This window comes from Rattus norvegicus, chromosome 2, assembly GCF_036323735.1.
Source record: "Rattus norvegicus strain BN/NHsdMcwi chromosome 2, GRCr8, whole genome shotgun sequence".
In the NCBI taxonomy this organism is placed as follows: Eukaryota; Metazoa; Chordata; class Mammalia; order Rodentia; family Muridae; genus Rattus; species Rattus norvegicus.
In genome coordinates, this window is record NC_086020.1 from 144,403,863 (window position 1) to 144,430,281 (window position 26,419).

Consider the following 26,419-nt stretch of genomic DNA (forward strand, 5'->3'; position numbering starts at 1 on the left):
AGCTGTTCCTGTGGGCCTGTGTCTTGAGTTCACCAGGCAGGTCACTTGCAGCAGAAAAGTTGGTCTTACCTGTGGTCCTGAGGCTCATGTTCGCTCTCGGGGTGCTGCCCTCGGGCTCTCTGTGGCGGCAGCAACCAGGAAGATATGCGCCGCCCCTTCCGGGAGCTTCAGTGCATCAGGGTTCCAGATGGCCTTTGGTGTTTTCCTCTGGCGTCCGAGATGTGTGTGCACAGAGCAGTCTCTTCTGGTTTCCCAGGCTTGTCTGCCTCTCTGAAGGTTTAGCTCTCCCTCCCATGGGATTTGGGTGCAGAGAACTGTTTATCTGGTCTGTTTCCTTCAGGTTCCGGCGGTGTCTCAGGCAGGGGTCCTGCCGCTCCTGTGCCCTCCCCCACGGGAGCCCAGAGGCCTTATACAGTTTCCTCTTGGGCCAGGGATGTGGGCAGGGGTGGGCAGTGTTGGTGGTCTCTTCCGCTCTGCAGCCTCAGGAGTGCCCACCTGACCAGGCGGTTGCGTCTCTCTCTCACGGGGTCTGGGAGCCCCGACTACCTCTTACTCTCTGTTTTTCCCCTATGTTCACTCCTTGTCAGCTAGCTGCTTGCTCTGCCTCTTGACCTGTAGTTGACTGTATTTAATCCTGTTTACAATAAACAGAAAGCTCTTGGATTAAAGGTGTGGGCTAAGGCTGAGCCACACCACAGCTAGAAACAGGGTTTCCCAGTAAATTACACAGTCTCAGGGTTCAGAGTGTGGTCAATATCCTGCAACAGTGAAGATATCACTGGAGACCCCAGGATGTTGGATGTGCTGAAACAAGAGGACACCTATCAATGAGATCTCTAAGGAGTGGAGATGACCAAAAAAGAAACGATGTGTGCTGAAGATGGCGGACCTGGAGAGGTGGGTCTTCCCAAGCCCTTTGGAACTCCAATTTCACCATGGTCTCTAGATGCTGGGCAGGGAGCTACAGGATTTGATATTTTCTTTGGTGGATTTTGGTCTTGCTTTCATCCAATCATCCCTTTCTATGCTCAGATCTTCACTTTGGAATGATAACATTTACTCTGTGCCATTATATATTGGAATTAACTGGTTCTTTAGTTTGTAGGAATTCATAACTAAAAGGCTTAGAACTTCTTTTAAGTATTTGAATAATCAATGCCTATGGGAATTTACATGTATGATCATGAGCCTATGGGAAGGATGGAAGATTACATTAAAAGCAATCTGTATGGGTACAAAGTTGACAAGAGTCAGGTTGCGTTGTCAACTTGACAGAACATATAATTACCAGGGAGATGGGGCTCTGAGCATGCCTGTAGGAGATTATTTTGATTATGGTCATTGATAACTTAATTGAAGGAGGGACTATCCACTAGGCAGGGGATCCTGTCCTATAATACATAAAATGGAGAGGGCAAGCAGGGTTCTAGGATATATTCATTATCTACTCATACGTGACCAGCTGGTTTGCCTTCCCTGCCAACTTGAATTGCACCCTGAAATTTAAGCCAAGATAAACCCTTTCTCCAATGATTTTTGTTACTGCATCTTTTCGCTGCTACAATAAAATAGGCCAAGATATTAACCTACTTTATAAAGGAAATGAATGAACTAAGTCATCTACCTGTTTCCGAAGGTCACATGGCTAGTAAGTAGAAGAGTCAAGGTTCACCATGGCTGTGAAGCTTTTAATGTCCCAGAGAACACGCTATGCACAGAATTTTGTTAGTCTTCCAAATGTATAAGATAAAGCCTTAATCCCTGGTGTGATAGTATTTTAAGGTAGACTGCTAATAGGTTCTCAATATATGCATCTACAATTCCTGATAGCTATGACCTTCATGTAAAGATTTCAAATGCAACATAGTGTGGTATAGAAGACAGACAGTATGTGGCATGGTTTGGGTCAATAGAGTACACTCTCAAAAGATGACTGAACAGTGGGAAAATGGCTCTTCATGACAAACTATGTTTTAGAAAGGCATCATGTTATTTCTCTAGAACAAACTGACTTTCTAAAGAATTTTGTTCTGCCCAGGAATTTGACTGCCCTGCTTAGTTTGAGTTTTATATGAAGGGGTAAGAGTGTGTTACTATTCTTTATTAGAACACCTCTTTAATGAAAAAAGGGGGGACCAACTAGAAATAATCACACTAGATGTCTCAGTTTCAGAAAGACATATATTGAATATTTTCTCTCCGTTATGGTGTCTGGACTTTATAAATGCGTAGAATTATATATGTAATGATGCTATGAAAGGAGAAACAAAAGGCTAGAGAATGGCTTAGTGCTTAGCACCTATTCTGCTCTGCAAAGGACCCTATGCCTCACAACCGCCTGTAACTCCAACTTCACAGTATCCAGACTGATGCCTTCTTCTGAGGTCCAAGGGCATCTGTACTCACAGGCATATATCCCCAAACAGACAGGGCCAGACACGGATACACACTGACAGACAGGCAGACACGCACAAACACACAGACACACAGACACACACACACACACACACACACACACACACACACACACACACACACCATTGGGAGCATGGTCAACAGAAAAAGAAGCAAAACTGTCAAGGAAACCAAGGTTTGTTTTTATAAGATCATCAACCACCCTGAATAAATCTTTTGATGATTCCTTATATATTTTCAACTACCCTGCACTGCCACCTTCAAATGGAGCTTCCTAATCTCCTAGGCTGAATATACACCGTCATCCTGTGTAGGCACGGTGCCAGACAGATTTCCCCGCCTCTGTCTTAACACACTTTTTGGTAATATAATTCCTTGCGCCCTGAGACAGCTGTACATATCAGAAGAAATTTAGCGTCATCTCTGACCTCCCAGTACTAGGTACTAAAAGTCCTTCTCTTTCTCTCTAGATATCTGGATGTCTCCTCCTGGGGAACAAAATAGCCTCCAGACAAGAAACTGCAATAATGCTAGTGGGTACCATGTGATCAGCGCTATATTGGGCTGAGAATACAAGTCCCAGATCACACGAGCTCAGGAAAAGGATGACAGATGATCAGAACTATGTCTAAATATTGACCTTCCGTCTTATAAACCATGTCTTTACTGTGTCTGGGTTTTCTCATTTTTCAAATGGGGACAGTAATGCTCAAAATTATAAAAGGCGTTAGAGAGGACATATAAAACATTAATTCGACTAACAACTACCTCTTGCCTCAGATCTTGTGGGTCCATTCATTAAAGAATGTGCAAAGGAAAACCATGTAAGAGAAGGAATATTAAGGTCAAAATTAGACGGACTTAAAGACAGGGGGTTTTCATTTGGAAGGCAAAAAACTGAGTTTTGCATTTGAGAAAATGCTATTATATGCATTATATTTGGACTGATGATCTTATGAGCACTTGTACTCTTGTTACCTCCACATCGAGTGATCTTACAAAAGATAAAGAAGGTCACGCTTAGGGATCAGTTGCAGTTTTAAGTGATAATATACCCAAAGTTGGAGGAGGGAAGAATGTTTTAAGATCTGGCAAAAATAGAATCAGAAGAGTTGACATTGAGGTAACGAGGAAGACTAGAAGTGTTAACCTTTGGCACTCGATGAGAGAAAATAGTCTAAGAAATCCACAGTAAGTTCTTTTTCTTGCAAGAAACAGTAAATGTATTAAGCCAGGCAAGATCCCTACTGCGAGGCAGGTGGGAGCACTGAGAATCGTGGGACTGTGTAGTCTTAAATGGCACCATGCAGATGGATCAAGTTGCCTAGAGAAACGTGGAAGAAATTGCAAGGTAAGTGCTGTTTCTTACTGATGCCATACCTGCAGGGTCAGAAAGAGGGTGAGATAGAGTGCAGGGGTCCAGGGAAACTGTAAGGGTCCGTGATTTGAGAAGAATGATAACCCGGACTCAAATAGTAACAACAGCAAAGTGCATTTATTCTGCAGAGAAGCTGCGTAAATCGGATGAAAGACAGAGGCGCGGATTTTGCAGCGTCAATTTAAGCCTATTAGGGTAGGAGTGGGTGACTTTTACCTCTCTTTTCCTTGATTGATTGGTCCTATCTCTAGAGGTATGTGGGTCTTTGTGATTGGTTAAAGCTCTGAAGGATTTTGGAGACTTTTGCTGATTAACTATATACTTGAACTCCAGCTGGGTGGTAAGGCAGCTTCTACAGCTCCTGATTGGCTGCCCATAAGAGGTGGTGTTTTTGGTTTGTTCCCCGCCCCCCCAACCCCCGGAATTGACTTATTTTGGATTTTTCTAGTTCTGGGAAACAGGAACTTAGACCCAGTTTCTCAAACTGCCAGTTTGCAGCATGTCATTGAGTCATCCTGGCTCTGGCTAACTCTGTCCTCTCAGAACTCCCAGGAAAGGATTTTATCTCTTTTCTCCACATGTCAGAACTATACAGAACATGGAAGCTGTAGAGACCTGTGGTTCCCATCCCCGCTCTTCCAGATAGCACCAAATGGGTCCTTTTGGATATAGGGATCTGAGAACTTCTCCTTTTGGATTCAGTATAGCAGCACCATCAATTCCTTCCATAAGTATGCTTTAAATTTCTTCTTTTCTGTTATTTAATCTTAACTCTTCCATACCTCTCACAGTGGTTTCTTTCCAGTCTACCTATGGGTCACACAGGTTTTAGGATGGCTGTGTGCTTCTCGATAGAGTCCTCCATAGAGTCCTCCACAGAGTCCTCCATAGAGTCCTCGATAGAGTCTACTTTAGCTTTCACTGGGTCTCATACACTTCCCTTCTTATTGCTGTGTTTTTCACCTTATCCTTATCCCCCTTTTAATTTTCTAATTACAATTCTCCACAGTCTTAATCTCTAAAGTCTGTGCAAATTTATCATATCCCCACATTCACCCAACTAAATTCATATCTTCCATTTTTTTCTTTTCAAACACTGTCTTCTACTTCTTTCTATTTTCATCTACTTTACTTCTCTTCCCTTGGATGAAAATCTGACCATATACCATACTCTTCCTATTTATTTTTTGTCCTCCAACAGTTAACCTGAACCTGAAGGACTAAGGGTCCTGAATGACAAGGTGTTGAGGGGAAGGACCAGGGATGAAAACTAAAGAATATAAAAGCAAAAGTCAAGCTTTCCATAAACGAATGGCTTCTATGAAGTGAGTTTATTAAGCAGCCCAGCTTCCTACATACTATTTGCAGGGAGAAAATGGCCAAGGTCAGCAGAGAGCTAAATCAGAAAATGTTGGCAAAGAGAACACAGAATACCTCAAGCATAGCTGCCATAGGACTGATAAACAGGGGGAAGAATCAAGCCCCCCAAAACCACAACCTTGACTCCTTCAAGGCCCTGGCTCTAGCCCCAGACTAAACCTCCTCCCCGACAAGGACATAGAACTAACTTTTCCTTTGTCTTTTCATCAGGCATTCCAAGCAAGCCTTGGATCAGCCTGGCTCTCAGCAAACAATTATTGGAATCAAATGGTAACTTGTTAATTGGCTGGTATGATGCATGGTGAAAATATTCAGCAGTAGTAATTGCTCTCCCAGCTAATAGTCTCAGGGAATAACGTAACAGTTGCATAGCGTAGCCACTGAGCATCTGGGCCGAGAAACTATTTTCTGAACTACTCACTTCTATCACATCAAAGGTCCACGTGAACACTGCATAATTCACCTGTTCAGTTGAAATAATTCAACTTAAAGAATATAGCGAGAAGGAAGGAAATAAAAAGAAAAACAGCCCCACATGTGTAAGTCTTTGTGTAGTAATATGTAAGAAACACATACACAGAAAAATAATGCCTCCAAAATTTGCTAATTTTACACTCATGGCCTTCAGTGTGAGATAAAAATATTAGAGATTTCAACAGAATAATTATAAATATTTTAAAAGAAATCACAAAAGAAAGTTCCTGATCCAGATCACAAATGTCTGACTGAAATAAGGAAGGCAATGTAAGATATGAAAGAGGAATTCAATGAAGAGATATAGGTAATGAAGAAAAACCTTAACATGCTGGAAATAAAAAAAAACATAATTTTTGTGGGGTATCCCCTAGAGAAGACTACTCAGATATAGGTGTAAGCCAATATAAAGTTTTTACTAGCTAGCCAGCCTGAACATCTGATATTTAGGATCCCAGTGTAGCCTCAAGCCTTTCTTAGGGTGGGCACAAAAAAAAAAAAAGACAAAACCAAAACACATATGCTGGGCTAAGATACTTTAGATAACAAGAACAAGTACCCAGAAGCAGAACTACAGAGGCCAAAAAGTTCTGGGAACCGAAAGGTCCTTGAGGCCACGGAGAACTAGGGAAGCCAGTAATGGTAAACACTCAGGAACCTTTCCTAAATGGAGGAAATACCTGTCTTCTGCCCAGAAGACTATGAGTCAATATCGTTAACAGCCTGGTGATTTTTTACTATCTGAAGAGGCAGACTGCACACTATTCCCCCCTACACACAGTATGTCTATCCCAGATTCGCCTTCCCTAGAAGAGTTAATATCTCAGTTAATAGATCTTATCCTTAGGAGAGATGTCACTTTATGGTGTGTTGACCTCTATGTTATCTCAGAGACTATACTAGGTTCTAAGCCTTTTAGCTATAGAACCCACCTTCATGGTCACTCGTACTTGGTATAGGAGTTTCTATTTAAGCTTTATGGTGCACCTAGAACTGGAATGATTGTTACCTGAAAATCTTTTGACAAATTATACTGTGTTCATATAGGCTGACATCAGACTCCATGAAGTTTGATCCAGGTTGGTGAAGTCGATCTGAATCAAGTTTCCATTCTCACTTCTTGTGGATTGCTGCCTGCCTTGACACCAATAGAAACTCCATCAAAAAAAACCCCCCCAAAAACAAAAGCAAAACAACAAACAAACAAACAAACAGAAAAACAAACAAACAAACAAACACCACCATCACCACCAATAACAACAATGAAAAACACAGTATATATAGGGACTTTCCCAGAACTATAGGTTTTGATGAATCGGGTCTTTGTTTTTGTTTTGGCAGGAAGTGCTCTCTATGTGCTGGATTTTATGTCCTAAATGATACTTTCATCATGGAATCAGTTGTGCCTAAGGTCCAGAGCCTACTAACGTCTGGGGGCCTGCGACAATAATAACTCAAATTACAAGTCCTGTAGAAAATCTCCCCAACAGAAGGAATTGGGAGAAAAAGAATAGTTAAGCTTGAAGAAAAGGTGAAGGAACCAGAACAATCCAACAAGGGTGTTCTGGCTAGTTCTATGTCAACTTGATAAAAGCTAAAGTCGTCTGAGGAGGGAATCCTGACTGAGGCAATGTCTACACAAGACTGAGTTATAGGCAACCTTGTAGGGCATTTTGTTAATTAGTGATTGATGTGGGACGACCCAGCCCATTATGGGTAGTGTTATCCCTGGGGCGGTAATCCTGGGTGCTATAAGAAACCAGAGAGAGAAAGTCAGTGAGCAGCGCTCCTCCATTACCTCTACATCAGCTTCTGCCTCCAGGTTCCTGACCCAATTTCTTTCGATGAACAATGATGTGGAATGAGCCAAAGAAGTTCTTTCCTCTCCAAGTTTGCTTCTGGCCATGGTGTTTATCACAGCCTTAATAACCCTAACTAAGACAAAGGGCAGATATAAAATAATCAGGTATAAGTGGGAATTCCAAAATCCATGTGACACTATGAAAAGACCAAAATCTGCAGATCATGGATATAAAAAAGGTGGGACATTGACTGTAAAGTGGTTGCACACACTTTAATAATCTCAGCACTTCCAAAGCAGAGGCAGGATCTCTGAATGTGAGGACAGCATGGTCTACAGAGTGAGTTTCAGGACAGCCAGGAGTACAGAGGGAAATCCTGTCTCAAAAAACAAACAAACAAACAAACAAACAAACAAAAAACCCCCAAAAAGTGAAACACTGTTCTAAAGGCATGCATAATTTTTTAAAGACTAATAATAGAAGATATACACACAGGCGAAGGCTTTTGGAATAGGACTCTGATTTCTCAGGATATAAGGCCCATCTTTATTAAAGTGAAACTTTGTGTCGTTAACATGCTTCTAAATGAAGGGATAGCCTAGGAATGAGAAAAAAATCTTTGCCACTATACTTCTGACAGAGATTTAGGATCTAGAATACACAAATAGCAATCAAAACATTAGCAAAGCAAGCCACCCAATAAAGATGGGTTCTGTAACTGAAAAGATGCCCAGTTTCTGATTTTAATGTGTCAGCATTAGAACTAATTAGAACTAATATAATATTCTCTCTCATCCCAGTCAGAGTGGGTATCATCAGGAAATAAATGACAAGAGATGCTAATAAAGTCGTTGAGAAAGAGGAAAGTTTATCCACTGTACATGGGACTATAAACTGGTGTAGCCACTATGGAAATCAGTATGGAAGTTTCTCAAATACCCAAAACTAGAATTTCCATATGGCCTAGCAGTGCCACTCCTGGACGTGTACCCCAAGACTTCTGTGTCCTATGACAGAAGCACTTGCACATCCATGTCCATTGCTGTCCTATTCACAATAGCTAGGAAATGTAACCAGCCTAGGTGCCCACAAGCTGAGGAATAGATCATGAAAACTGAAGGCATATACATGATGGGTTTTATTTAGCTATACAGAAAAATGAAATTTGTGGGAAAATGGATGGAACAGAAAAATAGAGAGAGTGAGATAATGCAGGCTCAGTCCTCATGTCTCTCTTAATATGTTTGTCCTAGCTTTGAATATTTAGATTTGTGTGTTTAACTTGGAGTGGATACAGAAACTAGAAGGGGCCTGTAGCTGTGGTTTTCCAACCTTTCTCCTAATGCTTCAGCCCTTTAATACAGTTCCTCTTGTTCTGATGACTCTACAAAATTATTTTTCTTGATACTTCATAATTATAATACTATGATAATGTTATGAATCACAATGTAAATATTTTTGGAGACAGAGGTTTGCCAAAGGGGTTGGAACCCCAGATTGAGAACAACTGTCCTACACCGTAGGAGAGAAAGACACCTTAAGGTGGAAAGGAACATGTAGTAGACACATGTGATATAAAAATGGGTTGGTGGGAGGCACTGAAAATGGAGATGTTTAAATGAGCATGAGGGGAAGATTAGGAAGGGGCTAACCAAAATTGAGGGTATGTGGAAAGTCCTTTTGGAAATTTACTGCTCTGAAAGCAAGTTTGAATGTGTAATTAACAGAGACAACAAAGGAGTTTCAATGCAGGTGTAATTGGAGAATGCTGCTCCCAGAAGCCATAGATTATTAAATAAAAATCCCAGTGCCAGGCATGTGATATTTCCCCAGAAGTCCCCCAAACAAAACAGGCTATTATCATTGTTCTTGATTGTCCTTGAGAGTTAGGGTGGTAAGATCCTACTGCTGGTGACACAATTTTGATTATAGGACCAGAGAGATCCAGCTGGTATTGATTAATTTCAAGCTTTCTCTTGCTAGGTAGCTTTCATAGTGCCATTAAGTGCTATGCAGGCTGCGGAGAGAGGAAAACCATCAGCATCCTTACTCAACAGTAGACCTTGTGTTCTATAACCTACCAGGCAAGATGGGACACTAATACACTCGTGTCATGACTGATTTGAGGATCACCGACCGCTTTGTGGTTGTATTTGAGACAATCACCAGTGACATACTGTCTCCTTCAGGACTCCACAATCTCAACATTTCATGAACCCCTGAAACAGAGCCACCAAATGGGGACCAAGTGTTCAAATACACCACGGCTCCCATTGGTAGTTGGTGGAACTCTTTGGAGAGAACTTGAAGGTACAGCCTTGTTGATGGAGGTGTGTACCAGGGTTGAGCTTTGAGGTTTCAAAAGTCTTGGGGCATTCTAGGTATTCTCTCTCTCTCTCTCTCTCTCTCTCTCTCTCTCTCTCTCTCTCTCCCTCCCTCCCTCCCTCCCTCCCTCCCTCCCTCCTGCTTGCTTCAGATGTGAGCTCTCAGTTGTTCCTGCTGCCAAGTTTCTGCTCCTTCATTGCAGACTATAACCCTCTGAAACTGTAAGTCCAATTAAATGTTTTCTTTTATAAGTTTCTTTGGTTATTTTGTTCTGTCACAACAATAGAAAACTAAGACATTCCCACATGTGCTATATGCCCATCCATTTCTTTAGTTTTTAGAACCAGGCTTTTACTAAATTACTCATGCTGTTCTTGAATCACTCTGTAGCCCAGGATGGCTTTGAACTTTTGATCCTCCTGTCTTGGTCTCCTAAGTAGTTGAAATATGATTGCTTTACTTTTGAAATAGTGAGTATACATTACAGTGGGACTATAGCTCAGTGGTAGACTTCTTATCTACTAATAAGTACAAGGCCCTGGGTTTCACACACACACACACACACACACACACACACACACACACACACACACACACACGGGGGGGGGGGGGACTGTTCCTTGTTTTCACAGTGCTGTAGAAAACGTTTTGTAGGGAACTCTATACACTGTGACCCGCCCAGTCTAGGGGTTGGAAGATGGAGGTAAAGGGACGGTGACTTCTTCTAGCCTAAAGGGGCCGACCTCATCAGCATTCAATCTTCTTCCTCTCCCGCCATCAAAATGAGGAGTTGCTTGACATTCCCAGCCTCCTACGACAGAACGTATAGTATTACTTTGACTGAAATCCTTAGGTTTTGCCCTGACCATTGTCTGAATAATAAAGACCTGGCCCTCTGCCTCGGAATCCAGCATTTCCTCATTTTGACAGTGACTCGATGTGACCTATCTTTATAGATGAAAGGAGGGTAAGACAGACCTCAGAGGGAAAACAAAGCTTTGGAGAGCAGCACAGGCAGGCCTAAGTGCAGCTCTTTCAGTTCTAATGGAAAGACTATGAAAGGCACAGGGTGGTTTCATCTGCCTTTCTGCAAACAGCACAGTGGGCTGAGTGATCAATATTCCTTTAAAGTGCCCAGGAATTGTTACAGTTTTGACCAAAGGCAAGTAAATAAATGAATTGTCCTTTAGGGCTATAACATCAAAGCCTTTAAATGAAAGCAGCTTACATGAATGTAGACAAAATGTGTCCCTTGTGGTCACTGCAAGCATAAAATATCAATCAGGAGAAAGCTTTTTAAATGCAGAGGGCGGATCCATGTTGTTGTGGCTATAATCCCTCATGTTGAAAGAGAGGAAAGAGCTTGATAAGGACCTTTGTTCTACATGACTTTGTCCTCTTTCCCCTCTGAGTGTAAACACGAAATCATTAGTATTAGAAACTAAGGAAAGAGCAGCCAAGACTCACTGTTAAGTGCCTACAAATCCCACTTTCTGTCCTAACTCTCAAGAGTATTATCTTTGAGGAATATAAAACAAATTCTAAGCCATGCATTTACACAAAAACTGATCAACAAGGAAGAACACACAGAGACACACATACACAGAGGCACATAGACACACATGCAGAACATGTACACACACAAAGACATGAACAAACACAGATGTACACTCACACTTAGACACCAACAAACACACACACACAAACACACACACACAAACACATGCACACACATATAGATACACACACAAACACACTCATGTACACACACAGAAAAACGTGTATACAACACACATATAGACACATGCAAATACACACACAGGCACACAGACACATGTACACAAATATACATTAAATGTGTACAGACGTACAATGCATATACATACAGAGAAACATATACACAGACACACACATGTATACATACATACATATGCATGCATACACACATACAAATGCATGAACACACATTTGTGCATGATAACTTGACTAGCTAGGAAGTGCCAATGTACAGATGCTCTCCAGAAGGAAATATTCTGTTTGTGAGCTATTGTACTTCAAATGATGTCAGGCTAGGAGCCTTGCTATATTATTTGAAATGAGGTCACACGATACATCTTTTTAGTACCTCTGTAGTATTTTGTTGTTGTTGTTGTTAATTCTCTAAAGTCATTTTATATGGTCATTTCAATATCTGAGTATATTATATATTATTTATATTATAATATATATGATATATCTCATAGTGCAAGGCCAAATATAAGATGTATAATTATAGTAAAGAATGCAATCTTCAATGATGTCAGTCATGCTCTAGTGAAGCTGAGCGAAGGGTGGTCTGGGGAATGGTGGAGGAGGGGCAGCAGTCAGGAGACTAAGGAGAAGAGATCAAATGCTATTAAGAGTCTTGCCAATGGACTGGTGGAAATTCTGGTACATGAAAGTCCCCAGAAAGAAATGATTCAGATGCTGTCTGAAAGACACGTATGCCATTGAGGTTTCTTTCTTCCCTTATTACAGCTCCAGTATGGTTTCTCTTTTAAAGGAAGCATGTTTGCTTAGGGAAAGCTTGTTCCTTCTGGACCTGGATGCCTGCCTTATTTCCCCAATAGTTGGTGATGTCATCCTTTCTCCATGACACTCCAGGCAGAAACCCATGTCATATTTGTTATCTCAGGGCCCGTATGTAAGTACTTGAGATAAATATTTGTTGAATAAGTGAATGCTGAACCACAGAAGAAGTGAGCAGAATGGGGAAATGGTCATGACCCCCTCTGATCAGTCTAGCAGTCTCATTCATCCTCAGGAGATGAGCCCTTCCTGGTCCTCTACTAGCTGTAATGAATGGGAAAGTACTTCGTCAATGAACATCTCTCAACGTGACAGAAGAGGCCTTCCATTTCATTCTGGGTTTTCTGTTTTGTTTTGGTTTTGGTTTGTTTGTTTGTTTTATTCAAGCAACAAACTTTAATTGCTGTCTCACATTCACCCTTACATAGAAACTCAGAATTTACTTATACTCAACATTTTATGACACAAAAGGGAGACTCAAGCCACAAGTTAAACTTTTTTATAGGATTTTTTTATTTACATTTCAAATATTATTCCCTTTCTGGGTTTCCCGTCCATAAGCCCCCTATACCATTCCCTTTCCCTTCTTCTATAAGGGTGTTCCCCCTCCCCAACCAACCCCCTTTTCTGTCTCCCCACCCTGACATTCCCCTGCACTGGGGGATCCAGCCTTGACAGGACAAAGGGCTTCTCCTCCCATTGGTGCCCTTAAACTTTATGTGGAGACAACAGGGAAGTCAGGATGTAGCCTGCTGAGTACTAGGCTACAGTCAATTTGTTCTTTCTATTGACTATTGAAGAATGAAGAATCTGATTTTATAAATGCCACGAGAAGCATAAAGCCTGCTATATAAGTAAATAAATGCTGGACCTATATATAAACACATAAATGAACTGTCGACTCAATTAGATAATTACTGCATGAAGGAGCTGAAGCAGTCGTTTCACAGTGACGTTAAACACAGCTAATTTGGAACACGTGGCCATCTGAAATTTGAAGTTTTCCGCGACCTTTGTAATTTTGACATCAACAATAATATAAGTATAAAGTGGATATTGATTTTTAAAGTAGTTTTAAAAGATTTGCCAGCTTGACTGCTCACTTTATTTCAAAGCACACATTGGTGATATCGCCATGTTACATTTGTATTTTCTTGCATTTAAAATTATACTGGTACTTTTAAAATATCTTAGTTTTTAAGAATTTCATGCAATGTATTTGATCAGATTCATTACCTACTCTTTCTTCCATGTACACCTCCCAGGTCGACTGCCCCAACTTCATATCCTTTTTTTTAAATAAAATATTCCATCAGTTCATTTGTCCCATCCATAGAATCCTGTATAGGTCATCCACTGAGAATGACTGACCTGCCAGTGTCCTTACACTTTTTAATGGGAGCCTAGCATGTAAGAAGTGAAATTTTCAAAATGTATCATTTCCACCTCAATAATGCTTTTGTCCTCTTTGATAAGTGGCCAGTGGTACAAATCTTTGCATTTTTCTTGACTGGACTAAGAGTGGATACAAATACAAGAGATGTTTCTGAAATGGAGGCACTCTGGCTTTCATGCTAAGCTGAATTCACAATGCTCTTTTTTTTTATTTTTTATTTTTTTTTATTATCTTGAGTATTTCTTATATACATTTCAAGTGTTATTCCCTTTCCCGGTTTCCGGACAGACATCACCCTCCCCCCTCCCCTTCCTTGTGGGTGTTCCCCTCCCAAACCTCCCCCCACTGCCACCCTCCCCGCATAGTCTAGTTCACTGGGGGTTCAGTCTTAGCAGGACCCAGGGCTTCCCCTTCCACTGGTGCTCTTACTAGGATATTCATTATTACCTATGGGGACAGAGTCCAGGGTCAGTCCATGTATAGTCTTTAGGTAGTGGCTTAGTCCCTGGAAGCTCTGGTTGCTTGACATTGTTGTACTTTTGGGGTCTCGAGCACCTTCAAGCTCTTCCAGTTCTTTCTCTGATTCCTTCAACGGGGGACCTATTCTCAGTTCAGTGGTTTGCTGCTGGCATTCGCCTCTGTATTTGCTGTATTCTGGCTGTGTCTCTCAGGAGCAATCTACATCCGGCTCCTGTCGGTCTGCACTTCTTTGCTTCATCCATCTTGTCTAATTGGGTGGATGTATATGTATGGGCCACCTGTGGGGCAGGCTCTGAATGGGTGTTCCTTCAGTCTCTGATTTAATCTTTGCCTCTCCCTTCCCAGCCAAGGGTATTCTTTTTCCTCATTTAAAGAAGGAGTGAAGCATTCACATTTTGATCATCTGTCTTGAGTTTCCTTTGTTCTAGGGATCTAGGGTAATTCAAGCATTTGGGCTAATAGCCACTTATCAATGAGTGCATACCATGTATGTCTTTCTGTGAGTGGGTTAGCTCACTCAGGATGATATTTTCCAGTTCCAACCATTTGCCTACGAATTTCATAAACTCGTTGTTTTTGATAGCTGAGTAATATTCCATTGTGTAGATGTACCACATTTTCTGTATCCATTCCTCTGTTGAAGGGCATCTGGGTTCTTTCCAGTTTCTGGCTATTATAAATAAGGCTGCGATGAACATAGTGGAGCACGTGTCTCTTTTATATGTTGAGGCATCTTTTGGGTATATGCCCAAGAGAGGTATGGCTGGATCCTGAGGCAGTTCAATGTCCAATTTTCTGAGGAACCTCCAGACTGATTTCCAGAATGGTTTTACCAGTCTGCAATCCCACCAACAATGGAGGAGTGTTCCTCTTTCTCCACATCCTCGCCAGCATCTGCTGTCACCTGAGTTTTTGATCTTAGCCATTCTCACTGGTGTGAGGTGAAATCTCAGGGTTGTTTTGATTTGCATTTCCCTTATGACTAAAGATGTTGAACATTTCTTTAGGTGTTTCTCAGCCATTCGGCATTCCTCAGCTGTGAATTCTTTGTTCAGCTCTGAACCCCATTTTTTAATAGGGTTATTTGTTTCCCTGCGGTCTAACTTCTTGAGTTCTTTGTATATTTTGGATATAAGGCCTCTATCTGTTATAGGATTGGTAAAGATCTTTTCCCAATCTGTTGGTTGTCGTTTTGTCCTAACCACAGTGTCCTTTGCCTTACAGAAGCTTTGCAGTTTTATGAGATCCCATTTGTCGATTCTTGATCTTAGAGCATAAGCCATTGGTGTTTTGTTCAGGAAATTTTTTCCAGTGCCCATGTGTTCCAGATGCTTCCCTAGTTTTTCTTCTATTAGTTTGAGTGTGTCTGGTTTGATGTGGAGGTCCTTGATCCACTTGGACTTAAGCTTTGTACAGGGTGATAAGCATGGATCGATCTGCATTCTTCTACATGTTGCCCTCCAGTTGAACCAGCACCATTTGCTGAAAATGCTATCTTTTTTCCATTGGATGGTTTTGGCTCCTTTGTCAAAAATCAAGTGACCATAGGTGTGTGGGTTCATTTCTGGGTCTTCAATTCTATTCCATTGGTCTATCTGTCTGTCTCTGTACCAATACCATGCAGTTTTTATCACTATTGCTCTGTAATACTGCTTGAGTTCAGGGATAGTGATTCCCCCTGAAGTCCTCTTATTGTTGAGGATAGCTTTAGCTATCCTGGGTTTTTTGTTATTCCAGATGAATTTGCAAATTGTTCTGTCTAACTCTTTGAAGAATTGGATTGGTATTTTGATGGGGATTGCATTGAATCTGTAGATTGCTTTTGGTAAAATGGCCATTTTTACTATATTAATCCTGCCAATCCATGAGCATGGGAGATCTTTCCATCTTCTGAGGTCTTCTTCAATTTCTTTCCTCAGTGTCTTGAAGTTCTTATTGTACAGATCTTTTACTTGCTTGGTTAAAGTCACACCGAGGTACTTTATATTATTTGGGTCTATTATGAAGGGTGTCGTTTCCCTAATTTCTTTCTCGGCTTGTTTCTCTTTTGTATAGAGGAAGGCAACTGATTTATTTGAGTTAATTTTATACCCAGCCACTTTGCTGAAGTTGTTTATCAGCTTTAGTAGTTCTCTGGTGGAACTTTTGGGATCACTTAAATATACTATCATGTCGTCTGCAAATAGTGATATTTTGACCTCTTCTTTTCCGATCTGTATCCCCTTGATCTCCTTTTGTTGTCTGATTGCTCTGGCTAGAACTTCAAGAACTATATTGAATAAGTAGGGAGAGAGTGGGCAGCCTTGTCTAGTCCCTGATTTTAGTGGGATTGCTTCAAGTTTCTCTCCATTTAGTTTAATGTTAGCAACTGGTTTGCTGTATATGGCTTTTACTATGTTTAGGTATGGGCCTTGAATACCTATTCTTTCCAGGACTTTTATCATGAAGGGGTGTTGAATTTTGTCAAATGCTTTCTCAGCATCTAATGAAATGATCATGTGGTTCTGTTCTTTCAGTTTGTTTATATGATGGATCATGTTGATGGTTTTCCTTATATTAAACCATCCCTGCATGCCTGGGATGAAGCCTACTTGATCATGGTGGATGATTGTTTTGATGTGCTCTTGAATTCGGTTTGCCAGAATTTTATTGAGTATTTTTGCGTCGATATTCATAAGGGAAATTGGTCTGAAGTTCTCTTTCTTTGTTGGGTCTTTGTGTGGTTTAGGTATAAGAGTAATTGTGGCTTCATAGAAGGAATTCGGTAGGGCTCCATCTGTTTCAATTTTGTGGAATAGTTTGGATAATATTGGTATAAGGTCTTCTATGAAGGTTTGATAGAATTCTGCACTAAACCTGTCTGGACCTGGGCTCTTTTTGGTTGGGAGACCTTTAATGACTGCTTCTATTTCCTTAGGAGTTATGGGGTTGTTTAACTGGTTTATCTGTTCCTGATTTAACTTCGGTACCTGGTATCTGTCTAGGAAATTGTCCATTTCCTGAAGATTTTCAAGTTTTGTTGAATATAGGTTTTTATAGTAAGATCTGATGATTTTTTGAATTTCCTCTGAATCTGTAGTTATGTCTCCCTTTTCATTTCTGATTTTGTTAATTTGGACGCACTCTCTGTGTCCTCTCGTTAGTCTGGCTAAGGGTTTATCTATCTTGTTGATTTTCTCAAAGAACCAACTTTTGGTTCTGTTGATTCTTTCTATGGTCCTTTTTGTTTCTACTTGGTTGATTTCAGCTCTGAGTTTGATTATTTCCTGCCTTCTGCTCCTCCTGGGTGTATTTGCTTCTTTTTGTTCTAGAGCTTTTAGGTGTGCTGTCAAGCTGCTGACATATGCTCTTTCCTGTTTCTTTCTGCAGGCACTCAGCGCTATGAGTTTTCCTCTTAGCACAGCTTTCATTGTGTCCCATAAGTTTGGGTATGTTGTACCTTCATTTTCATTAAATTCTAAAAAGTTTTTAATTTCTTTCTTTATTTCTTCCTTGACCAGGTTATCATTGAGTAGAGCATTGTTCAATTTCCACGTATATGTGGGCATTCTTCCCTTATTGTTATTGAAGACCAGTTTTAGGCCGTGGTGGTCCGATAGCACGCATGGGATTATTTCTATCTTTCTGTACCTGTTGAGGCCCGTTTTTTGACCAATTATATGGTCAATTTTGGAGAAAGTACCATGAGGAGCTGAGAAGAAGGTATATCCTTTTGCTTTAGGATAGAATGTTCTATAAATATCCGTTAAGTCCATTTGGCTCATGACTTCTCTTAGTCTGTCTACATCTCTGTTTAATTTCTGTTTCCATGATCTGTCCATTGATGAGAGTGGGGTGTTGAAATCTCCCACTATTATTGTGTGAGGTGCAATGTGTGTTTTGAGCTTTAGTAAGGTTTCTTTTACATATGTAGGTGCCCTTGTATTTGGGGCATAGATATTTAGGATTGAGAGTTCATCTTGGTGGGTTTTTCCTTTGATGAATATGAAGTGTCCTTCCTTATCTTTTTTGATGACTTTTAGTTGAAAATTGATTTTATTTGATATTAGAATGGCTACTCCAGCTTGCTTCTTCTGACCATTTGCTTGGAAAATTGTTTTCCAGCCTTTCACTCTGAGGTAATGTCTGTCTTTGTCTCTGAGGTGTGTTTCCTGTAGGCAGCAGAATGCAGGGTCCTCGTTGCGTATCCAGTTTGTTAATCTATGTCTTTTTATTGGGGAGTTGAGGCCATTGATATTGAGAGATATTAAGGAATAGTGATTATTGCTTCCCGTTATATTCATATTTGGAAGTGAGGTTCTGTTTGTGTGCTTTCATTCTCTTTGTTTTGTTGCCAAGATGATTAGTTTCTTGCTTCTAGGGTATAGCTTGCCTCCTTATGTTGGGCTTTACCCTTTATTATCCTTTGTAGTGCTGGACTTGTAGAAAGATATTGTGTAAATTTGGTTTTGTCATGGAATATCTTGGTTTCTCCATTTATGTTAATTGAGAGTTTTGCAGGATACAGTAACCTGGGCTGGCTTTTGTGTTCTCTTAGGGTCTGTATGACATCTGTCCAGGATCTTCTGGCCTTCATAGTTTCTGGCGAAAAGTCTGGTGTGATTCTGATAGGTCTGCCTTTATATGTTACTTGACCTTTTTCCCTTACTGCTTTTAATATTCTTTCTTTATTTTGTGCGTTTGGTGTTTTGACAATTATGTGACGGGAGGTGTTTCTTTTCTGGTCCAATCTATTTGGAGTTCTGTAGGCTTCTTGTATGCCTATGGGTATCTCTTTTTTTAGGTTAGGGAAGTTTTCTTCTATGATTTTGTTGAAGATATTTACTGGTCCTTTGAGCTGGGAGTCTTCACTCTCTTCTATACCTATTATCCTTAGGTTTGATCTTCTCATTGAGTCCTGGATTTCCTGTATGTTTTGGACCAGTAGCTTTTTCCGCTTTACATTATCTTTGACAGTTGAGTCAATGATTTCTATGGAATCTTCTGCTCCCGAGATTCTCTCTTCCATCTCTTGAATTCTGTTGGTGAAGCTTGTATCTACAGCTCCTTGTCTTTTCTTTTGATTTTCTATGTCCAGGGTTGTTTCCATGTGTTCTTTCTTGATTGCTTCTATTTCCATTTTTAATTCCTTCAACTGTTTGATTGTGTTTTCCTGGAATTCTTTCAGGGATTTTTGCGATTCCTCTCTGTAGGCTTCTACTTGTTCTCTAAGGGAGTTCTTTATGTCTTTCTTGAAGTCCTCCAGCATCATGATCAAATATGATTTTGAAACTAGGTCTTGCTTTTCTGGTGTGTTTGGATATTCCGTGTTTGCTTTGGTGGGAGAATTGGGCTCCGATGATGCCATGTAGTCTTGGTTTCTGTTGCTTGGGTTCCTGCGCTTGCCTCTCGCTATCAGATTATGTCTAGTGTTACTTTGTTCTGCTATTTCTGACAGTGGCTAGACTGTCCTATAACCTGTGTGTCAGGAGTGCTGTAGACCTGTTTTCCTGTTTTCTTTCAGCCAGTTATGGGGACAGAGTGTTCTGCTTTCGGGCGTGTAGTTTTTCCTCTCTACAGGTCTTCAGCTGTTCCTGTGGGCCTGTGTCTTGAGTTCACCAGGCAGGTTTCTTGCAGGGGAAAAGTTGGTCCTACCTGTGGTTCCAAGGCTCAAGTTTGCTCGTGGGGTACTGCCTAAGTCCTCTCCGCTGTGGCAGCAACCGGGAAAATCTGTGCCGCTCCTTCCGGGAGCCTCCGTGCACCAGGGTTTCAGATGACGTTTGGTGTTTTCCTCTGGCGCCTGGATGTGCACAGAGTGCAGTCTCTTCTGGTTTCCCAGGCGTGTCCGCCTGTCTGAAGGTTCAGCTCTCCCTCCCACGGGATTTGGGTGCAGAGAACTGTTTATCCGGTCTGTTTCCTTCAGGTTCCGGCAGTGTCTCAGACGCAGGGGTCCTGCCGCTCCCGGGCCCTCCCCTACGGGAACCCAGAGGCCTTATACAGTTGCCTCTTGGGCCAGGGATGTGGGCAGGGGTGGGCAGTGTTGGTGGTCTCCTCCGCTCTGCAGCCTCAGGAGTGCCCACCTGATCAGGCGGTGAGGTCTCTCTCCCACGGGGTTTGGGAGCAGAGAGCTGCTGCGGTCCGGGATCCGCCGGTGTGGGACTTCCGGTAAACACAGGAAGTGCCCGGCCTTAGAGGAATTTTGCCTCTGTGTGTCCTGAGTTCACCAGGCAGGTTTCTTGCAGGGGAAAAGTTGGTCCTACCTGCAGTTCCAAGGCTCAAGTTTGCTCGTGGAGTACTGCCTAAGTCCTCTCCGCTGTGGCAGCAACCGGGAAGATCTGCGCGGCTCTTTCCAGGAGCCTCCGTGCACCGGGGTTCCAGATGGCGTTTGGTGTTTTCCTCTGGCGCCTGGATGTGCACAGAGTGCAGTCTCTTCTGGTTTCCCAGGCGTGTCCTCCTCTCTGAAGGTTCAGCTCTCCCTCCCACGGGATTTGGGTGCAGAGAACTGTTTATCCGGTCTGTTTCCTTCAGGTTCCGGCAGTGTCTCAGGCGCAGGGGTCCTGCCGCTCCCGGGCCCTCCCCTACGGGAACCCAGAGGCCTTATACAGTTGCCTCTTGGGCCAGGGATGTGGGCAGGGGTGGGCAGTGTTGGTGGTCTCCTCCGCTCTGCAGCCTCAGGAGTGCCCACTTGATCAGGCGGTGAGGTCTCTCTCCCACGAGGTTTGGGAGCAGAGAGCTGCTGCGGTCCGGGATCCGCCGGTGTGGGACTTCCGGTAAACACAGGAAGTGCCCGGCCTTAGAGGACAATGCTCTTTAAAGTGCTGGCCTGCTTCTGCCTCCAGGGTGTCCAGGCGCTGTTGTGCACTAGGCCAGTCTAGAAGGAACAAACCTTATGCGGGCCGGGTGGTTCCACAAGATCTCAGTTAGCATGAGTGCCAAGAGAAATAGCTTTCTCAGAGATGGTTTTCCATGGAACAGTTCCCCTTTATTGGGGATAACAAGGGTTATATAAACCTTGGGGAGTGGGGAGGGGTTTGAGGAGTGAGTAAACATTATTGGTTAGGGCCCAAGTGTTAGAAAATGATTAATTTGCTTGAAGAGGAATTCCAAGAGCTTGCTGGTCATATCCTTATAGAGAGAGGCAGTTATAACTATAATTTGGCCACCAAGCTATTTGACTACCTCAAGGGTAACAGAGGTGGGGGTCTTATGGCCTATGTGTGCTTGGGATATGCAGACCCAGAGCTATGAGACAGTCCTATTCCTGCAGGTCCCAGGACGAGATCTCCACGTTTGGACAGTCTAAACCTCACTCTTGCTCTGAACTGACTCCCTGAGTCATATGACTTTCCCGCCCCACACAAAAGGATCACCTAAGGTTCCTAAAAGTAATTTGGACATGGGATATACATTGGAATAACCTTAGAAACTGCTTAAAGTGCTGACACCCAGACTTCCTGGAAGACCATTTGTAGAGACAGGTATAAGGAGAACACTATGTTTTATCAATAGAATCTTTATGATTCTAATCCAGTTTAACTTAGAATCTATCAATTTATAACTATGGGAACAGAATAGAAGATGCCTTCACTTAAACTACTGATCTTTTTCATTTAAAGAAAACTGATCTGTGTTAGCCATGAAGAAATAGCTTGGGGATTCTAAAGTCCAAATTTTTCCATGGTCTTTATCATTTTTGCCGTATTTATGTGTTGTATCCTGTTTATTCAATTAATTTTTTTCTCTAAATTACATTGAAAAACTCAAATGTGAGAAATAAAGAACTCTTTAAAATAAATATCAATAGGATATCAGTATTGTCTACCACACAAGGAAGGCAACTCAAGTTTGGGCCACTTCCTCAGGAGTTACCAGGTTAGTGAGGTTCCCAAAGCCCCCAAACAATGCAGACAATCGCCACTGCTGATGGCTACCAACCAGAACTAAATAAGATTCTATTGTTGTAGATACCACATACTGTCTTGTCTCTAGAGATTAAAAAGGTCACACAGGAACTGACAACATTCCCCATTCCAGATAGCCTTCATAATGCTAGAAGGTACTATACAACACTGGAGGACAATTGTCATTCAGAGTCTTCCTCAGCTGTGGGCCCTTCATGCTGCATTACTGACAGGTCAACAAGATATGCTTACTGATACAGTCATGGGAAATCAGTCATCCAAGTAACCAACCAATTGTACTTGGACCTGAGGCCCACTCCATGTGAAGCGATTCATATCTGGTATACTAAACCTGGTCAAAAGTTCATGGCTTAGCAACCAGAGCTTCCAGGGACTAAGCCACTACCCAAAGACTATACATGGACTGACCCTGGACTCTGACCTCATAGGTAGCAATGAATATCCTAGTAAGAGCACCAGTGGAAGGGGAAGCCCTGGGTCCTGCTAAGACTGAACCCCCAGTGAACTAGTCTATGGGGGGAGGGCGGCAATGGGGGGAGGGTTTGGAGGGGAACACCCATAAGGAAGGGGAGGGGGGAGGGGGATGTTTGCCCGGAAACCGGGAAAGGGAATAACACTTGAAATGTATATAAGAAATACTCAAGTTAATAAAAAAAAAATAAAGACTACAAATGACTTGAAAAAAAAAGTTCATGGCTTGAGAACTTACAGACTAGCACAGACTGCTGTTTGTTTGGTTTTGTTTTTCTCCAAATGGATGTTCCTGTGGGGGGAAAAGCTCTCTAAATGATTATGTTTATGTCCATAAATTAGTGCGACTCTTGGATTTGATCAGAAAAGCTTCTTTCTGCACTGGGCATCGGATACTGTGGAGATTTATAATTTGTTGAAGTCAGAAGAATAAGCTGTTAAACTCGAACTCACAGCAGCTATGCTGTCACATAGCTGTATCTGTTCAAAGCATGCACACAAAATAGCATGAGTCCATCAGCAGCCTGCTACAGTGTGTGTGTGTGTGTGTGTGTGTGTGTGTGTGTGTGTGTGTGTGTGTGTGTGTGTGTATTCACAAAGCTCCATCCTTCCCTGAGGCTCTATAGGAAGTTAACAATTTCTGGGTAAAGGAGAGACATCTTTTCAGTGATATAGCCACTGGTGAGGTGCCTATGGTCCTGTAAACAACACTAATATAATTTATTGGATATGAACGTTGGAAGACTGTTTGGAAAAAGGGAGGAAGGAGGATAAACTAGGGTAAAGGGTAGTAGTAAACATAACCAAAATACATTAGAAGTATAAAAACGTCATAATGAATTCAATTCTGTATATTTAGTATATGATAGTATAAATTCTGTACACTTAGTATACACTAATAAAAATGAAAGTAACTTAAAGAATGTAAGCTCCCTCACATTAAAGCCCAGTCAGACACTATTTCATGCCTGTTTTAGTTAGGTTTCTATTGCTTTGAAGAGCCATAATCATGACAACTCTTGAAAAGGAAAACATTTAATTGAGGCTGGCTTCCAGGTTCAGAGGTTTAGCTCATTATTGTCATGGTGGGAAGCATGAAGTCACATGGGCACACATGGTGTTGAGCTGAGAGTTCTACATCCAGATCAGCAGGCATAAAGAAGAAAGAGTAACACTCAACCTGGATTGAGCATTCAAAACTTCAAAACCCACCCCTACTGACACACTTTCTCTAACAAGGCCACACCTACTTCAACAAAGCCATACATTCTAATAGTGCAACTCCCATAACCCTGTGTGACTGCTTTCAGTCAAGCCACCCCATTACACCAAGGTATACAGCCAAAACCTTACCTTCTTTTTGTTAAAAAGGAGGTGGCTTTCATTCCCTTGTAAAGGACCAAGGATAAATGCTTAGTGCTATTCTTAGTCATTGAGGCTGTTCATTAAAAAAACATGTAAGACAAATGGCGAAACATGAGAGGAATATTTTCTGGTGGATTAAGGAAGACAATTGTTATTACCAGTGTTATTCCTCTGTGCTCCATGGATGGTACACAGCTGACAGGCTAGCATGATATCCACACTAATCCAATAGTGTCAGGTCACTTTTTGGTGTCACTTATGTACTTCAACCTGTGTGTGGAGTAAGTTTTACCTCTAATCAACCATAGGCTAGTCACTTCCATGACTTTCATGCCACTTTTGTGTCAGCTGCCATATCTCGTCCAGCTGGTCATCTGTCGCTCTCAGAGTTCACCGCTGGGTTACTTGTGTCTTCCAATCGCATGCATAGCACCTTCTAGTGCTATGAAAACTAGCAAGTAGGGGCGAAGCTTCCAGATTAGGACCAGCTTTATCTCTTCACATTCTTCACTCAAACATGTGGTCTTTTTCAGCAATAAGGTCACATTGCCAAAGAAAACCTGTTACTTTGTCATCTAATTTAAGACAAGAACTAATATTTTCTTTGCAATCCAAGGCACTCAGACATATTTTATTGCTAAAATGGAAGCCTACACACATGAAACTCTGATCAAAGCATTCTCTATCCTCCTTCTTTCTTAATGTTACATGTTTATTTTTGTTTCAGCATTGATAGCCATCACTCCTAATAAGAAGAAAAATGATGAAGAATAGACAATGAAATACCATGTTTAAAAAATGTGCTCAGTTTATATTACTATCTATACTGGATTTAGTTTCACCATATTAATTTTTAGTTTGTCCCCAAGGCTACTGTTCTCCAAGCCAACTAACCTTAGTTCCTTATTATGTAGTGTCTTTGTTTTATAGTTTCCTGATGCTATGCTAAAATACTCTGACCAAAACAAAAACAAAAACAAAAACAACTAAATGAACAAATAAACAAACAAAAAAATCTTAAGGGGAAAAGTGTATATTTTAGCTCCCAGTCCAAGGTAAGAGTCTGTCATAGTAAGGAATAAACTTATCAGGAGCTTGAAGAAATGGATCATATTACATCAGCTATTAGAATAAATGAGTGCGTGCTTGTGTTCAACACACTCTTTCCATTCTTACATGGTTTAGGATCCTCTGTCTAGTGAGTGGTACCACCCACAGTAGATTGATCTTCCCACCTCAAGATAATACCCTACAGGCATTCCTAGATGTGTTTCTCCAAGATGATTCTATATTATTCCTCATCAACAGTTAACACTAACCATCACATGCAGTAAATTCAATTTACACCTTCCATAACATTCCTGGGTCCAAAGGTAGGGATGGCAACAAGTGATACATGCAACCTTTGTGCCAGAGTCACATCAAACAGCTTTGAATATTTAGTATCTCATAACTCGTGATCCTTACTAGGCCAGAGGTATATTATGTACATTTTAATGAGGAAATTGATATCACAGTTACCTAGTTTCCATTACTTTTTCTTTCTTTATATTTAAATATATTTTTATTTATTCCTGGAGGGTTTCATCGATGTATATAGTATATTTTGATCATATCTAGCCCCACTTCATCCTCTCCAACCTCTTCAGTCCCTACTACCACATAATCTCAACTTTATGTCCTTTAAAAAAAACCCAACACATTGAGCTTAATTAGTACTACCCAAATGCACATGGATGCTGGGTCATCCACTGGAACATGGACAACTTACCAGAGAAAACACATTCTTCCCACCCCAGAAGCCTTCAACAACCAATAGCTCCTCATTGTAGGTGGCGCTTCATTGATGACACCTTAAAACCAGGAGATATCAAGGAATAAAGAAAGGCACACATACAGAAAGGGTGGGGATGATGAGCCCTGATGGAGAGCCACTAGCAGCAACCTGAAAACTCAACACCTTTATACAACTGAGGAGATGGTTTTGTCATATAGAGCTGGACAAAGAAGCAGGCTTAGCTAATCTTGGTAGGATTTCTCTATGGGGGAATAGTCTCAGGTTGCAGTCAAGTAGGAGGATGAAGTTTCAGTTGACATTTTCTGCACACGTTGTAAACATCCATAGAAGGACCATGAGACGGCTTGGTCATATCCCTAAGCTGATGAGAAGAAGGCTTTGTCATTCCCTTGGGTCTAAGACTATTTCTCTTACTCTGAGTATTCCTTAGTTACCTGTAGTTCTTTGTTATGGGTGAGGCCCTGTGTAATTTCTCTCTTCCATGTCTTATTTGGGTAGCCATATTATTAAGGTAACATGGGTGAAGTTTCTCTGCCATTTCTAGGAGACATAACCTAACAGCAGATTTCCTGGTCCTATGGATCTTGTAATATTTCTGTTCCTTCTTTTAGGATGTTTCCTGAGACTTAGTCAGGGTCAATCAATTGGAGCTAGACACCCTCAGTC

General features: G+C 41.5%; 1 protein-coding gene across 1 annotated transcript in view; it reads right to left on the reverse strand.

Annotated features, from left to right (window-relative positions):
* Rpl12-ps2 (ribosomal protein L12, pseudogene 2) overlaps positions 1-26,419 on the reverse strand; it is an 852,478-nt gene that overhangs the window by 469,462 nt on the left and 356,597 nt on the right. The gene's annotated exons all lie outside the window — the stretch shown is intronic.